We start from the raw sequence: 13,607 nt of genomic DNA, 5'->3' as shown, positions 1-13,607 counted from the left end.
TTGAAATCTTTAAATGGCTTCCTGTTGTCTTTAGGGTACTCCAAAATCCTTAGCGTGATACAAGCTTTGCAAGGGCTGGCTTCTCCTCACTAGATTTATTTCCCAATACTGTTCCTCTTCTTCATGATCCAACCATTCTGTATCTCTTTCAGATTCTCGAAAGCATGAAGCTCTCCCTTATTACAAACTCTTGCCTCCACTGTTCCTTCTCCCTGGAATGTCTCCCCTCTCCTGTCACCCCCTTTTGCTTGTTAATTCCCACTCTTCCTTTCTCTCAGTTCCTCAGGACTTTCCTTTCCAGCTGACCAATCCCTTCCCATCCTTGCCAGATGTAGCAGATAAAAATACAAGATACCCAGTTAAAGTTGAATTTCAGGTACATAGAGAGAATTTCTTAGTATAACTATATCCCCTGCAATATTTGGGGCATACTTACACTGAAAAGAATTTGTCGTGTATCTGAAATTCAACTTTAACTGGATGTCTTGTCTTTTGTCTGAAACCCTACTTCCTGAACTAGATTTTGTTACACCCCCCCTAGTTCACGCTACTTTTCCTCAGTGTTTCTCTCACTCATGTTAATTGTTCCATATCTGTGTTACCTGGTAAGCTGTAAATTCCATAAGGGTGGGAATGGGTCTGCTTTGTTCACCAATGCCTGGCACAGTGCAACAGCATGTCATAGGCCCTCAATAAATATTAAATGAATGAAAACAATGCGAGACTATTGGAGTTCTAGAGAGAGGCCAGCACTAAAGATATTGTCTGGCAAGTTTCTTGCATGGTGGGAAACTTTGAAGCAGAAAGGGCAGTGGGGAGAGGCGAGAACACACAGCAAAGGTATAGAGTCGAAGAGAAGAACCTGGGCTAGGCTGAGGGGAATGCCCAGTCTTGGGTGGCAAAAAGAGGAGGAAGGGTAGATGCCAAGACAATTGTGCTAAAGAAAGGAGTCATAATCTACAGAGGGATCTAGGGAAGTAACAGAGACCAGGCCTTTGAATTTGGCTATTAAATTCTTGAAACCTTCAAGAGAGCTGATTCAGGCCTGATAGCCATCAGGGTGCAGACTGCTCTTGAGAAATTTAGTGATGGAAAAAAAATTGTAGCTGAGCCGTTAGCATGGGGGAGAGAAATGTGTGTGTATGTTTGTTTAAGGCATAAGGGAGCCCTCAGTGTGTCATTGGTGAAAGGGAAGGAACCAGGGGAAAAAGAGGGTCATCATCCTGGCAGAAGGGGTAACAGGTGGTCTAGGAAGAAGAGGAGGGGCTGGATTCTGAAAAGAAGAAGGATGTCTCCCAAATAAGAGAAGGAGGTGGGAACAATGATTATTACAGTCATTTCTGATGCGTGTGACTCTCTGGTTGATCTCAAAAAAAGTCACATTGTCCTTATCACGCAAGATTATATGCAGTGTTCACTGAAGAGTATAACCTAAATTTCAACATAATTAAGGTTTCTTAGCCCAGAGCTTCTCAAACTTTAGCAGGCGTAGGAATCATCACCTCAGACTGTTCTTTAAATGCAGGTTGTGATGAGCAGGTGGGACAGGACCTGAGATTCTGTATTTCCAACAAACGCAGGGGATGCTGTTGCTCCTGGTTCTTAGCTCTTCCTTCCTTGCTTCTGTGAAGCTTTTTTTTTTTCAATGGCAGCTGAATGTAAATGTTTTACATTTGGCTTAACCTTGCAGTGAAATCTATGCAAGAAAAATTAATCATCCTTTCTCCTGAAGTTAGCTGAAATGTGATAAAAATGTATCTTCTCACAAATGCATTCTAGATTTAAATAACTCGAAGTGCTTGTGTGTATCTCAAACATTAATTCCCTCAGAACTAAGAAAGGAGTTATCTTTGGATTTGAAACCACATTGCTTTGGAATGTGAGAAAACAGAAAATTGCTTAAAAGCGGAAGTGGTCTTGAAATATTTACCCACAGTGAATTATTGATCATTTATTTATTTGAGGGATCTATTGTTTGTTGATTCACAAGGGACTTAGAAATCTCTTCTACAGATGTTTGTAGGGTATTAGTATGACTCATTATTAATGGTCTAGAGATGATTTTTAAATGTTTACATTTAAGAAAGTAATACTTTTTAACAGAAAGCCACAATATAATTTGTATGCTATTTACAAAATAACTGTAGGATTTATTTTTTAAATTAATGCCTAGTTTAGAATATGTAAACTATGATAAATGCCTTCCTTTTTCAATCCTGTCAGTGTGCTTCTGTCACTACATTGTAAAGCCTCATTTGAAGATGATGTTAAAAGCAGGGACTTGACAGATGAGTAGGTAGCCTACTGGTCTGTCACCCAGCATGTGAGAGATCCTGCAGAAAGCAAAAGGCTCAAAGACAATCCCTGCAGAAATCAGAAAAGGAGATTATTGTAACTTGTAGCCAAAAGGATTTTTCTTTCTCTGGAATCGTTTTGAAAAGTTTTCTTAGTTTCAAATATGTTGTACATGTACAAAATTCAAAAGATTCCAAGAGCCCACAGTGAGTCTTTCTTCACCCCCCTCCTGTGCCTCCTTCACAGAACTCTCCCCTCTCCCCAGTTCCTTGTGTATATTTCAGAGAGCAGCTAGGCCTTTATACACCTGTGTGTGGGATGCACAGACCCCACATATAGTGACCTACTATGCTCACTGTTCTGTAATTCCTCTTTTCACTTTGTATATTTTGGAGATTATTTCATATTAATACACATAGTCTGCCCTATTCTTGTTAATAGGTATATAATCAGGTATGATTTTCCATAATTTTCCCAAAATTTGAATTTTTTTTTAAGAAGTAGACTTTTTTATTTTTATTTTTTTGAGAAAGATTAGTCCTGAGCCAACATCCGTGCCCATCTTCCTCTACTTTATATGTGGGACACCTGCCACAGCATGGCTTGACAGTGGTACATAGGTCCGCCCCTGGGATCCGAACCGGCAGACCTGGGCTGCCAAAGTGGAGCACGTGAACTTAACTGCTATACTACCAGGCTGGCCCCTGAATTTTTTTTATAAACAAATTTATATGCAAGTGAATAAATATATTGAGCATTTAGGACCATTAAGGAGGAATGTCAGTAGATGCCTATGAGGAAATTCAATATCCCTCTTAACTATCTTATACTTCCCAAGACTATATTGAAAGCTTGAAGCCCCTGCCAACTCTATTCCTTCCCACTGTGCTGTGAGTCCCTGCTAGGTCAACAGGACACTAGAACAGAGCAAGGGGAAGAGGCCATACACTCCTGCTTGTCAGCAGACCTACCCATTAATACCATCCAGAAATGCTTCAAGAAACCAAGCTTATGTCCTAGCACTTCACTGCCTGCGGATGAGCATTAGGGCCATTCAAAACCAATGCTAACATCTGCATGCTTTTCAGAAGACCTGATGATGCAAACACCATCATCACCATGTACAAAAATGCAAATCCAGGAGGCACCTGGGAGATCTAACAGAAGTGGTTCTGGAGCTCAGGTGGAGTCCCAGCAGGACCTTGTTCATTTATCCAGTCACTCATCTATTCAACACACATTTTTGAACATTTACAATGTTCCAGGCACAGTTCTAGATTCCAAGGATATAAGGATGAAAAGACGGACAAGGTTCCTGTGTTTAGGGAGCTTACATTTCCAGTGAGGAATATCCAAGTCCACCAACCAGACCTTATCTTTCTCATTCTTGTCCACACTTTCTCTCATTACCCTCCCACTGCCCCCAACACACACACACACCCCTCTCTCCTTCCTCTCTCGTCAATCTATAAACCTTCATTCTTTGCCCACGGTCTTCACCACTCTGGATGCCTTGTCTATATCAATCTACTCATCTTCCAAGTGTCTTCTTTGTGCCCAGAAGGATTCAAGGTGTTTTGAGAGTGCTCCATAAAATCATCTGAATGGAGGCCCTGCTCTTGGCAATAAGACTGAACTTTTATTTAAGTAAACTTCTAATTTTAAAACAGTTTTAATTCATAGAAAAGTTGCAAAGATAATATACAGAATTCTCATATGCCCCTCACCCAGTTCCTCCTGTTGTTAGCATCGTATATTATAATGGTATATTTGTTACAATTAATGAACCAGTGTTGATATGTTATTGTTAACTAAAGTTCATATTTTATTCAGATTTCCCTAGTTTTTCTTCTAATTTTTCTATTCCAGGGTCCCATCCAGGATACCACTTTGCATGCAGTTGTCATGTCTCCTTAATCCTCTGGTCTATCACAATTTCTGGTTTCATGAAATTTTGACGGATTTGAGGAGTACGCGTCGGGTGTTTGGTAGAATGTCCCTCTATTCAGGTTTATCTGGTTATACCAGGTTATAAGTTATTGGAGGAAGCCCACAGAGATGAAGTGCCCTTCTCATCATATCATGTCAGGAAGTATGTGCTGTGCACATGGCATGATGGTGAAATCGACCTTGAACACCTGGCCAAGGTCCTGTTTGCCAGGTTTTCCCCACTGTAAAGTCACCTTTTTCCTCCTTCCCCTACTCTATTGTTTGGAAGTGAGTCAGTCAATGCAGCACCTCCTCCCCACAAGGGCGTGGGGGTAGGGTGGGGAGAATTAAGCTCTCCCTCCTGGAAGGTAGCATCTATACAAATTATTGGAAATTCTTCTATAAGGAAGATTTCTCTCTTCTGCCTCATGTATGTATTTAGTCAGTATGGACTTCCGTAGTTATTTATTTAATGCTTTGGGTTATAATCTGATAGTAGGTTACTTATTTTCTTGCTCAAATCCTTCACCTTTGGCCATTGGGAGCTCTTTCAGCTTGGCAGGTTGGCTCATGTGTCCCTTTGACATGCCTCATCCTTTTGTTTTTTGAGCATTTGTTTACTTTCTGGCACTACTTGTATATTTCCTGCCCCAGTCCTAGAATCAGTCATTTCTCCAAGAAGCCCTGGTTCCTTTCATGGGAGAGGCTTACTTTTAAATCCAGGCCTCAGCATCACTTACCCACCCACCCACTCAGTCACTCATTCAGTCAGTCAATCAATATTTATGTATATTCTACTCTGATGCTAATCATGGAACCAGACGCTGGATATACAATGGGGCTCAAAGCAGACCAAGTCCTGCCTTCAAAAGCTAGAAATGCCGCGTGCAAGACAATGAGCAAGTCTCAATGAAGAAATATATAATTATAACTCTGCTCTGTGCTGTGAAGGGAAGGAACAAGGGACTCAGATGAAAATTAACCTAAATCAGGGACCTGGTTTAGGTCAGTTGGCTCGTGAAGTTCCTCGTGAGTGGCCAACATTTAGATTGAAAGTTGAAGGATGAGAAAGATTCATCCATTTAAATAGCAGAGAGGAGTGTTTTCAAACTGCAGGTTAGTGGATCTTGACCAGCTTTTTAAAAAAAGAAATAGAAAATACCAGAAGTATTATCATATAAAACTAATATTGCCTTTATGTATGGGTTGATGAATTTACTGGTTCATCACATAAAATGCATTTCTTACTGGGGATTATTGTCAAAAAAAAATTTGAAAGCCACTGTTTTAGGAGGAAATAAGGGTGGATTGAAAGGCCTGAAAAGAGAAAAGGCTTTAAGAGACTTGAGGATCTGAAAGGAGGCCAGTGGGCCTGTGGGGAATGAACACAGGATGTGAGAAAAGACCAGAGAGGTGAGGAGGCACACACACAGCCACCAGCAGGACCTGGGAGGCCTTGGTACTTGAATTAAGGAGTCATGGGAAGTCATGAGAGGGTTTTAAACAGGGAAGTATTGATATTTTAACAATATATTTTGGGCTTCTGTGTGGAGAATGGAAAGAGAGGGCGAAAGGGGAAGTGGGGAACAGCCAGTGCGAAGGCTCTTCCAGTGGCCCAGGCGAGAAGAGTCACTAGAATGTGCGTGAATTCACATCCCATTGTCAGTCTGGTTCTCTCAGCCACCAGAACACTGCCTGGGACACAGTAGACCTTCAATATATATGTGTTAAAAGAAAAAATTACACAATTGTGGTACAGATGGAGAGAAATGGATGAGTCCAGACATTTGGAAAATGGCAAGTCTTGCTGGTGGCTTGGGTGTGGGGGAAACGGAAAGGGAGAGAGTGAGCTCTCCTTCACCCATCTAACTCTGCCAATACTCGCTTACGCTTTCTTACTCTACTGTTGGACAGCATAGGGTAGTTACAGGATTCTTTTTACTGTTTAGACTGTCTTTCTGCCTCTGTGCTTAGTCATATTAGCCAGAAGTGGAAATAACAGAATTTTTCAAGAGAAACCGAGATTGAGTAGAATTGCAAAAACCAGTTCTTATCGCAGATTTTCAGACCCACAGGACTTTATAATCTTTGATGCCAAATCTCTGAACCTCTATGAAAGCCAACCACCAGCAAATAAAGCTTCTCAGAGGGGTGCCAAAATTCCTTGGGATTCAGCATTCTGACAGGAAGCTGGTGAGGTATTTATAAAACTAACTGTGTTCCAAAGAACCATCTCCCACCTGATTTCATATTATATTGAAAATATATTGTGGTAAAATCCTTTCTTGACTTTACTTTTCTTGACAGTGCTGGCACCTGAGATCTGCGGCTGGCTGCCCATTCCCCTGCTGGTTTCCTCAGCAGAGGGCAGCCATCTTTGTCACTGTTGAGGGACTTGGAAGAAGACAGGCCTAGACTGAGCTAACATGGAGCAGAAAACCAAGGGAGACAAACCCGGGGAACAGAAAAATGTGAGTCCTCTCTGGAAAGTCAGGCACCAAAAATGGGTGTGCTCCAGAAATGCTGATTAACTTTGAAGGATTGGTCATTTTGGTTAAGTGGGTTTTATGCTGTTGACCAAGAAGCTAAAGCAACAATCAGATGTTACTGGGAGTGATGCCAGTGGTGTTTGCATTGGTTAAGAATTTTCATATGACAGAACAGCAAACTCAAACTGGCTTAAGCAAACAAAGGGATTGCATTGGCTCATAGCCCCAAAATTCCAGAGTACAATCTAGAATTTACACCCTCCTCACAATACCAGCTCCATGTCTGTTTTGTTCACAGTACTGCTTCTTCTGTGCGCCGGCTTCATCCTCAGGCTGGCACTTCTCTTGGTGACACAAACAACTGGGGTAATTTTGGACTTTGTATTCTCCAATACACTATCTAGGAAAAGAGAGGTTGTCCCCTCTGGTAACCCAGCAGAGGACTGAGGAACATTTTTCCCAGAAGCCTAGCAAACATTTCCTCAAACCTCGTTGGCCCAATGGGGCCATATGCCTACCCCTGAACCAATCACCATGTCCAGGTGATGGGTTCTCCCATTGGCTTAAGCACATCAGGGCCCACTCCTGGGAACTGGATTCATCCACCTTTTAGAGAAAGGGGAGGAAGAGAGGAATGGGTGGTTCCCTCAAGGCAAAGTGTGGGTGCTATGGCATGGAAGGGCAAAATGTGTGCAACCTATGAGTGTTTACTATATCAACATCATTATTATTGTGATAAAGGTCAAATTGGAGGCAATGCAGGTATGGGTAAGACAACTTTTGTTCAGAACCCCAGTGTGCCTGCTTCTAGGCAAGTCACTTAACCTCTTCAAGTCTCAGTTTCTTTATCTGAAAGATGTGGATGACAATACCTCAGGGAAAGTCAAATTCCTCTGTTTAAATGTGTCATATATGTAGCAAAATACATAAGGTTACATGCTTGAAAAAATAAAAATTAAATATGAGGTGCTTTTTGGATTGAAGTGCCAATTACAGTCAGTCCTATCAAAGCCAAGATTGAGTCCACATTTCCACTTAGCAGGACAGCAGGTGGAAGGAAGACTTCCCTGGCCACCATGAGTGTTGGGCAAGTCAGGGCCTGTCTCATGTCTTCATCCCAAGAAAGAAGTTTCACTGGTTCAGAACCAAACTTAAGTAGCAGGTGTTCAGGGCTAGGGTGTTGAAGTTTCAGCTTTGATTTTTCTATGAAATCGTTCAGGTTATTAAAATGTCGGCCCTGTTCTCTTGTTTAAGAACTGGTTTCATTTCTAATGATGCAGCACCATCATGCCATTCCTTGATTTAGTCACGAGAACCAAAACTAATGTGTGGCTAGTTTCATGTCGTTTTTATAGCAGTTAGTACAGAGAACAACACGCTCCTGTGAAAACAGATGTATTTGCTATCTATTTCTCTATCTGCTACCTCTCAGACTCAAAACCCCATTTCTGAGATGGCTTGGTCCTCTGGTTGGGTCCTTGTGGGAGAGGCTCCCGCGAGGACAAGAACCTGGCTATTCTTCTCAGTGGGAAACTTTTTTATAAGAAAGAGGAGTGCCATCCCCCAAACCGTACAAGAATTGTCAAGGGATGTCAGAAAGAAAGCTTTCTTCTCTTGAGAGATTCCTTTGGCATTGTTGTCTACTGTGAACACAGGGGAGGGTTCTTTATATGAGGGGTCTTTGTCAATTTCTTAAAGGTAAGCACATATGTAATATTTCTGGAGAAATCATTGCCTTAATAATAATGCTGGGGCCTGCCCCGTGGCCAAGTGGTTAAGTTCGCGTGCTCCACTTCAGCTGCCTGGGGTTTCACAGTTAGGATCCTGGGTGTGGACCTAGCACCGCTCATCAAGCCATGCTGAGGCAGCATCCCACATAGCAGAGCCAGAAGGACCTACAACTAGAATATACAACTGTGTACTGGGGGCCTTTGGGGAGAAGAAGAAGGAAAAAGAAAGAAGATTGGCAACAGATGTTAGCTCAGGTGCCAATCTAAAATAATAATAATAATGCTAATACTCTCATAATGACAACACAGCAGTCTCTTCACAATGGCATTGTCACCTACAACATCTCTACAAACAGGTTAAATAAATGTTTACAGATGAAGAAACAGAGACATTGACTTTTCCGTGGCTTCAGAGAGAGGATGTTGTAGAATTTAATTAGAGTCCTAGGCTAACTTTTACTGTGTAATCGCTTGATCTCTCTGTGTCCAAGTTTCCTCATGTATAAAATGCAAATCATAATAATAAAAAATACCTCATGGGGTGCTAGGGAGGGTTATGTAAACGAATACATGTAAAGTGCTTAGAAGGGCACCTGGTGCACCATTGGCACTCAATAAACATTAGTTGTGGTAAACATCGTCACCTTCACTATCCATTTTTCTCAATTGCAAGTTGAATGCCCCTGCCCCTTTGACTCACACACATGCAATCAACCTCCTCCCCTACCTGGCCTCCCTCCAACCTCTTATTCATCTGATCTTTGATCTCAAGTTGTCCTCCAACATCTGTCTCAGACTAGGGCAAGGCTTGCTTCCATGCGAGCAAGCTGGCCTCCTCTAGGGCCATCTCACCAATCTTTCCTTGCCGCCTTTTAATACTAAATATGACTCCTAGGGGCACCAATTAAAAAAAAAACCAAAGGGATGTTGAATATTGAATTGAATATCATGTCTAGGTAGATGTAACTTACCTGGAAGACTGGATGTGGCCGCCATGCCTCCTGTTCTTTGCTTTCATTTGGAACCTCTGCCATGCTGTAGTCAAGCCCAGGTAACTTCGGCCCAGTTTAAAATTTTTCATCCGGTTCAACCCACATCTTTAACTTAATTCTTGCATTGTTGTTTTTATTTCCACAAGGTGACATTGTCAAGAAAGCCTCTCTGTATTTCATTTCTTTGATTATCTTATTCCTTCTTTCTTTCTTTTAACCAGTAATCTCTTCTGTGTTCATCTGAGCAGTCCCAATAATATTGCTGCCATTTATTGCTTTGTGGATGTACATCTTGTCCCTTGAATTGTGAATTTCTTCAGGCCAAAAGTCATGGCTTCTATTTCTTTGTATCACCTGCCAGACCATGGGCAGGTCTGCATGAGGATTAACTCATGGCAGCGGTGTGACTGCATATATGGATCTCACTGATCTTTTCCCTCTGTTTGCATCCCTTTTCTTTTCTCCTAAGAGTCTTACAGGCCCTTTCTGCCTAAATGGAGTTAGGCCTTGAACAAGCAGAGACACAGATTTCATTGACAGGGGCTGGTCTGTCCTGTATTTAGGGCTTTGAAAGTGATGCACCCAGATGGGTCCTTAGACGTGGCCTCCAACACCTGTTGGTATATGTATTGGCAGGTTACCTGCCATTTCCTCAGGTCTTCTCTTCATGTCTCTTTGTGTTTCCCTAGGTCTAATTTCTCTCCTCCTATACACATTCTCATTCATCTACCTTTCCCTGATTCTCTTCCAGGCTCATCCATCCCCTGGCCTCTGTTCATGCATTGGCCGTTATTCTTGCTTGATCCTTCTGTATGTCTCACTTTGGTTTCTGTTCCCCCATTCTTTTTCTTTCACTTTCCCCCACCCACTAGTTTTTAACAGTGTCATCATGACTTACAGTGTGGGAACATGGCACTCACTGTCTCCCACATTGCACAGCCACCCCTGGCTTTCATGTGACCAACATTCCTTTCCTGAGCCATCAGGCAGGATGGAAGCTTTGCCTCTGCCAGACGCCAGAGCCCAGCTCTAGGAGCGGGTCCTGCTTCCTGCCCACCTCAGGAAGAAAGGCCAGGGCAGAAGATGGAGGTCACAGAGCTGTACCCCAACCTCTTCTCAGCTTCTGCTGGGCAGTGTGAGCTGGGTGTGACCCAAGACACCACTCAGAACAGCCTTACTCTGTGAAATCGTGAAAGAGGGAGGGTTCTCTTAAAGGAATGGTATGGGCTGCGGGGAAGAGGTGGGGTAGCACATATGACTGAGACCAGGGAGGCTTCTAGTGCTGACATGACTTGGCCTCTAATCCACAAAACTCAGCTGAAACACCCAAGCCAATAAATAACAGGGTCTCAGTCATAAGCAGAAAACGCTCTTCCCTTTTTCTTCCCTCAATCTTGCACATGCAGGCTTGTGCAATCTGTTCTTATGCAAAGGTTTGTAAAATTGTCCAAGTGCAGGACAGGTCCGGGGTTTCTCGGCCATACCTCCTTTTCAGAGGGTCAGCAGTCAGCCCGGACAGCTGGAACAACCTGGATTGCCAGAGAGGGAGGAAAAGGGGACGTCAAGGCTGCCGGGAATGGGACCGTCTCGAACTCAGTTTCAGAGATCAAGAAATGTTCTCCTTACTTCAATCATGCAAACCAGATTTGATCAAACACTCCCTGGGAGGCAGCTGCCCTTGAAGCTGTGGACCAGTGTGTCAATAAAGCTCCTGCCTGAGAAAGGATAGGTTTCTTTCTTACCCTTTCTGCCGACCGTTCTATTTCCTGCCGGTTTGCTGCACTGACCCTCTGGTGGCAGCGTGGGGGGAGCCTGCAGCAGCCAGAGCAGCAGCCAGAGCAGCAGCAGCAGCAGAGTGAAAGTGATTGACACCCTGAGCTCCACCGTCAGCCTGGGTCTCTGCAGGCACAGTGCTCCAGCAGGCCCTCCCCTTGCTGTCTCGCTGCTGCCTGGGGAGGCAAGCTCAAGAGCCAGGTGGAGCGGGCTGGTTGAGGAAAGGAGTGAGCCAGGTCTCTTGGTATCTTCTCAAGTCCCAGAAGGAAAATACAGACCGAATCGTGGTGCCATCTTTCTTTCTCTTCAGGTGCAAGTGGTTAAAGCAGCAAAGCTGCTCTGTCTCACCCATGAGACACGGGGAAAAGCAAATACAGCTAAGCTCAAGATGGCATTTGGTTTCAAAGATCTTTTGCATCCTCCAACATTACCTAGTGTAGTACTAAGAATGCAATTAATATTTGTGGGCCATTCTGACCTTCAAGTAAGGGCTGACCAAGGTAAAGGGAAGAGATAATGGGAATTTTGCCACAGGACGAAGGAATGCATTTTTTTTTAACTTTATTTTAAAGAACTATTTTTATAGAACATTAGCTTTAGTTGGTATCAGCCCAGGTGTCCAGTCTCCTATTTCTGCCTGCCTTAGTTCAGAACTAAGGTATAATGTCACCCATATCAAGTAGCTTGGATAGCTTTTTCAGTTGATTTTGAAAGTTCACAGAACTGGACTTCCTGAGGCCGTCGGACCTGGACCTGCAGCGTACACAGATGATCCAATGAAGCACAGGGAGAGGATATTTAAACTCTTATTTGTACCTATGTTTCATTCTAAAAGTGAAGAAAGAAATTAAGCTTTACTGTTACTAATAGCAATAGTAATAAATATGACTAATATTGACTATACATAGTCACAAGTATATGTGTACAGAATCCACAAATATAAATATGATGGGGATGCAGGTTCAACTTTGTTTTGGATTGGATCACATGAACAGAAATGTTTGGTGAGACTTTTGCTTCTGACCAATATCAATAACAGAGACCCAATTTACTCTCCAGTCTGAAACAACCCCCACAAAAACCAGACAAAATATATGAAAGAACAATTTTCAAGACACTGGATGTCAGGCAATGAAGAGACGCCCAAGGTCAGGAAACTCATGAGACCTCCCATTGTCTCAGCTGACAACGAGTTCGCGTTGTTTAATAAACAGTTACATATGTTTTAAAAAAGGAAAGTTTGCTGACTTTCTTACTAGACTGTGAACTTCTTGGGGCCTGTGGACACACCTTGTTCACAGTATATCCCCAAGAACTGAACAGAAGTTGTCACACGATAGTTGCTGAATGAACATGTGCCGAATGGAGCTCCCCAGGGAAGACTCAGAATGCTTGATCATAAATGATGGGCTGTTAGGACCCAACTGCATCTTAGAGCTCATCTAGTCCAGTTTCCTCATTATCTAGACGAGGAAATTGAGGTCCAAAGCAATGGAGTGACTTGCCCAAAGTCACTGAGCCCCTTAGTGGTGAAGTTCCCAGAAAGATTCTTTCCTGTAAACCAACCCTTGGGTTAAGCTAGTCAGTAAAGCAGAGTCCCGAGCTGCAGATGGGACTTTCTTTAAATGGCTAATTCTTGCTACTCATAGAGCAAAGGCATGATGGAGTTCTAGATGTTAAAGGCAGTGTGTTCAGAAACAAAAATAGGCACCAAGAATTATTGTAGGCAAAGCCGCTCGGAATTGAAGATATGGCCAGATACAGCTCAATTCTAGAAAAATGCTGCAAGAAACTTCCAGGTTGGACAGAGAGGCCAGAAGAGGGTCATTTCTAACATAAGCTCTGGCTGTCACCACAGATTCCTTGAGACTCTACAAGAGACCTTGGGCTCTGGATCAAGACAGGCTTACCTACCTGGAAAGTCCAGAAGATTCTGGACCTGATCCAGGCCAATTAGTACATTCTAGAAAAGCCCTGCAGGCCCTGGGTCTGTCCCGGGAGTAGGGGCAGGTAGGCCCACAGAGAGCACTCTCATCTTGGGACCTCATTGCCCAACTCCTTGGCACAACTGCTTGGGACCCCACATGTAGAAGACCCAGTCCTTAGGGGATGCCTGTCAGTCAGTGGAGCACCTTCAGGCCACAAGGTGTGTTCCATCACAGAAGGATCCTCCTGTTCAGGACTGAAGGAGCCCCTGATACTGTGTACCCATCAGCTTGGAACTAAATCCCATGGGTTGGTTTTGACTGCTCTCTTGGTCCATCATCAGGCAGTCTTGGCTACATCATTTCATTGCCAGTGTTTGTCCTGAGTTCTCCTGGGAAGTGGCAGCTGTCACCCAACCCTTTCACTCTGAGTTTTTCTCAGTTCAAATCACTGCCCACTCCTCAGAGTCCTTG

General features: G+C 43.3%; 1 long non-coding RNA gene across 1 annotated transcript in view; it reads left to right on the top strand.

Moving 5' to 3' along the window:
• Nucleotides 1-13,607, top strand: part of LOC139073366 (uncharacterized) — a 30,668-nt gene that overhangs the window by 5,669 nt on the left and 11,392 nt on the right. Inside the window, exon 2 of the long non-coding RNA XR_011522018.1 lies at nt 6,532-6,695. This is a non-coding gene — a long non-coding RNA (uncharacterized lncRNA). The remainder of the gene's footprint in view (nt 1-6,531; nt 6,696-13,607) is intronic.

Source organism: Equus przewalskii, chromosome 9 (genome assembly GCF_037783145.1).
Source record: "Equus przewalskii isolate Varuska chromosome 9, EquPr2, whole genome shotgun sequence".
Taxonomy (NCBI): domain Eukaryota; kingdom Metazoa; phylum Chordata; class Mammalia; order Perissodactyla; family Equidae; genus Equus; species Equus przewalskii.
This window is presented reverse-complemented; position numbering and strand designations above follow the sequence as displayed.